Genomic DNA, 4206 nt, shown 5'->3' with positions numbered 1-4206 from the left:
TCCCCCAATCAAATGTTGCTGAAGACTCTTATCCAACTGCAGTTCATTCCATTCACTTATTCTGCAATACATTACATGTATGTATTACATACTGGCTTTGGAAGCAAGTGCATTAGTAAGCTGAACATAATTCATTTTTAACATGCATAGAATGTTCAAATTAACAATGCTACTCTATTCTTTTTGAATAATTGCAACTTAAATACATTAAGCAAAATTTATAGGTAGTTACAGATGGGTGGTGGGGGTAAAAGGAAAATACATTTCACAAACACTTCACAGATTTCTCAAATATTTCACAGATAAAACATTTACAGGGTAGGGGAGCAGAAACTTGATAGACATATGCAAGAATAGCAACAATTTTTTTTTCTTTCAATCCTCAAATACAAAATAGCACATAACAAGGACAGGCACCATAAAATAGGGAAACTGTGGAAAATAGACAGCTTGTGTATGTGCTATACACCCTATACACGCATATACTTCTGTGTATAGGGTATCAAAAGGGTAAAGTTAGTGGAATTATTTCAGATACTTACAGTGGGTTTTTATTTCGTCATTGTCTTCTGTATATTCCTTTTGTTTTAAACAAAATGTTTTGCAAAATTTATAGAGTGAATAATTACATACTGCCAATAATGTGATGTCTATCAATACACACAGATTTGATGAGGACTTACAGCCCAATCCTGAACTGCAGAGTGCCCAAGGTTGCAGCAGTGCCAAAATGGCTACTGTTGCATCCTATGGATGCTGGGTAGCCGCGGGTGGCTCCCGATGCCTCCTCAAAGGAAGGACAACTGTCCCCTTCCCCCAAGTGAGGTAAGAAGCCCTGCAATGGGGCTGCTTGGCTCTGGGCCGGCTATTTAGCCAGGGCAGAGTAAAGGAGACACGTGTTGGGCTAGGAAGTCTGACACAGGGCTTTGAACCTGGCGGAGCTGAGCTCTGATGGTCCCAACCCCTTCCTGCCACCCCCCCTGCCCCGGAACAGCTCCCTCCCCACCCCAACTTACCTCTCCAGTGCTTGGCAATCACACAGAGCTGCGGGTAGTATTGCACCTACAACAGGCGCTGGCCCAGGGCAGGCTCACACCAAGCCTGCTCTGGTGTTGGGCCAACGCTAACTGCCATAAATGTGTCATATGGCATGTTCGCAACAGTGTGTGCTGGCAGTGAGCGGGTGCACATCAATCAGGATCAGACTCTTAAAGATCCCAGAACTTCTGGGCCAGAAGACCTCTTAGTTCAGAACTAGAGATTGTGTTTTAATTAGCAACAAATTCTTTCAAACATTTGCCCAAGGAATGAATTTGTCACTATCAGACAAGCTCACATATATCTTACAAGACAGAATTACAGAGGGAGTTAAACTGGCAGATCTTCAACACCATACGGATAGAGCATACCAAGTAAATGAGCCTTCAAACAAAATGACAATCTTGCTTACAGTGATTGCTCAATTGCACTGAACAAATCTTCTGCCAATGCCAACAAGACTATTTAAAAGGACATGAAGCACTCTGTACATTAGATATACTCCTGACGCAGACTTTCCTCTCCCTTGTACAAGGCATTGGAAATGACTGAAAACTCATCCAATTCCAAATCCTCATAAGTATACTGGCAGTTAATAAATTTTTTGGAGTTTCACCTGAAATGGAAGTAGAATGTCACAAAAAAGGAACAGAACCCTTTTCTGTCCAGTAGAGCTGTTATTCACTCCTCATTTAATTTATACTCCTTTTATTTCATGCCACTCTGTACAGTATACACAGAACAAACAGTATATTTTGCAGTAGTCTTGCAGTTTTGATTTTGGAATACGGGAAATTCTGGCTAACCTGTATAATGAGGCTTCAAATGGCTCTCTGAATGTCTGCCTGTGGGTATGCCAACAAAGAAGGTTCCTAGGATCCTGTGTTTTAAAATGTAGAGCTAAATTGAAAGAACATGAAGCAGTACTTCCAAATGGTAGAACTGTGTTGCAGATGATTTTATGTTGTGCCCTATGTGGATTGTGTTACTCATGCTGAGTCCAAAATTGTTCTGGTACATAGTGTAAAATAACATCTGCATATTTGCCATGTGATGTACAGGGATCAGATAAACAATCACTGTGAGCAGAAATTCCACTGATAAGGACTATAGTCTGTGGGGGGTACATGACAAAAATGAAGAGTTCATCAGGATTGCCAAAGTCTTTGGGAGGGGGCAAAAAAGCAGTTGCCTAACATTTTGAAACCCTCTCGACCAGATGCCAAAAGTGGAAGAGCTATTTGTTATTGATGCCTAAATGAGAATTGTTACAATGCACTATTAAGGACGTGTGTGACTAGATTTCTTGTGAAGGCATACTCGGTGCTATCATAGTGGCATCTGCCCCTTACTAAGAGGTATGAAGATGTGACTGATGCCATTTTGCAGGATTCATTTGGTGCAACTGCATGTAACATTTTGGTTTTTCAGCTCCTGCTGCCTCCTCAATCAAGTGATTGCCTGCTGACTCATCTTGGGCCTTGACATCAGCATATTCGCAGAGATACCACAACCTTAGGCAGGCAAACTGCTACATATGAAATTCCATAGAATTCTGGATAGACAAGAAAGAATACATACTCTGTACATCTTCAAAGGAATATTACTTTAGGTTCTTTGGAGAATACTTCCTTTGGAAAAAATGAACGCTGCACATGCTTAGAAGCACTCAGGCCAAAATGACAGAATTGTTTAAAACAAACATTGGCAACCCTAATTGGTTTCCTTTTTTTTCTTTTTTCAATTTTTATTTTATTTAAAACAAAACATACAAAACACTCACACAAACACCTTAAAAATACCTCCTTACATTACAGCAATGATGAAGTGACAAATTCTAATTACTTACATTACATATCTAAATTGCCAGTTATTTCTGAAACCCTAATCAGTTTCCTATACCAGGGCTTTTCAAACTGAGGTGTCGTGATGCCCCAGCCTGCGGGCCCTGGCCCCTGCCCCCTTAAGGGGCAGGGGTAGCCTGAAGGCAGGGAGGAGGCAGCGGCACGATCCCCAGGATCATGCCGCTGCCTTCCCCCACCCTTGCTGCCTCCCCCCTCCTGCCCACGCAAAAACTTCGTGGCTCTCAAACTGTCCTATACTCAAGATTCATTTGATTTCTGTTGCTTAGGAAAGTTGGCACATATTACAGTCACTGAAACCCTACCAGGAAAAAAAACTGGTAACTTTACTACCCATTCTAGTGCAAGTCAGGCATGCCTAAATTCATGGATTCTATATACAATCATGCTCAAGAGCAGCTGGTTCTCAACATTTATCCCCTGCTGAACCACTTCACATGGTCCACCTATTGGAAGCATCACTGGAAGTAACTGGCGATGATGTCATCACCAGTTACTTCTGGGAGACCAGATGCAATGTGACAAACACCAGCAAGAAGCTCAGGGCAGATGGGAAGGCTTTTCTGAGCATGTGAAAAGCACATGCCGGAACTTTGCCTGCCGCTGAGCCTCCTACCACTGCTGGTTGCATTGCGTTGCTGGTCTTGCTAAGGCAGCAAGGGGGAGGGAGAGTTCTGAAAGGACCACCACACATCACTTAAAGTACCACTGGTGCTGTGAGTAACACTGGTAGAAAAAATTTTCTTGAAAGTATAAGATAGGGAAGATAGGGAATGAGGCTTGACTGCGCCTTAAGTTTTGCCACCTTGTGACAAGGTGCTTAAAGGGTGTTAACAGCCCAATCTTATGCATGTCTACTCAGAAGGAAGCCCCATTACAGTAAGTCCCAACTATGGAGAACATGGGTTGTGGGTGCCTCTCACAGTGGCAGTGCCTTTCAAAGAACGCTGGTGGGGAGGCTCAGCCTCCCCTGCCTCCCATGCATGGGTTGTGGGTGCCTGAGTGCCTCCCACAGGAAGTTCCTTTGGCCCTGGCCCCCTTCTGAGCGTGGGGCGCAGGCTACCCCCTCTCAAGGGCCGTGGGAGGCTTTCCCCTGAGGCTGCCACTGGAGCGAAGAGGGAGCGTCCCTGCCCGGCCGCCCCTCAGGGCTCCATTCCAGAGGGACGGGGAGCCTCGCTGGCGCTCTGGTGGCTGCCGCCCCCTGGAGGAGGAGAAGGGCTGCGGCGGCGAGGAGGAGGAGCCTAGAGGCGCGGCGGCAGCGGCCCGCCCGCGTCTCCTCGCCGCGAACACTTCCGAGGTCGAGGCC

The sequence above is a fragment of the Tiliqua scincoides genome, chromosome 1 (assembly GCF_035046505.1).
Source record: "Tiliqua scincoides isolate rTilSci1 chromosome 1, rTilSci1.hap2, whole genome shotgun sequence".
Taxonomy (NCBI): Eukaryota; Metazoa; Chordata; class Lepidosauria; order Squamata; family Scincidae; genus Tiliqua; species Tiliqua scincoides.
Note: the sequence above shows the minus strand (reverse complement) of the source record.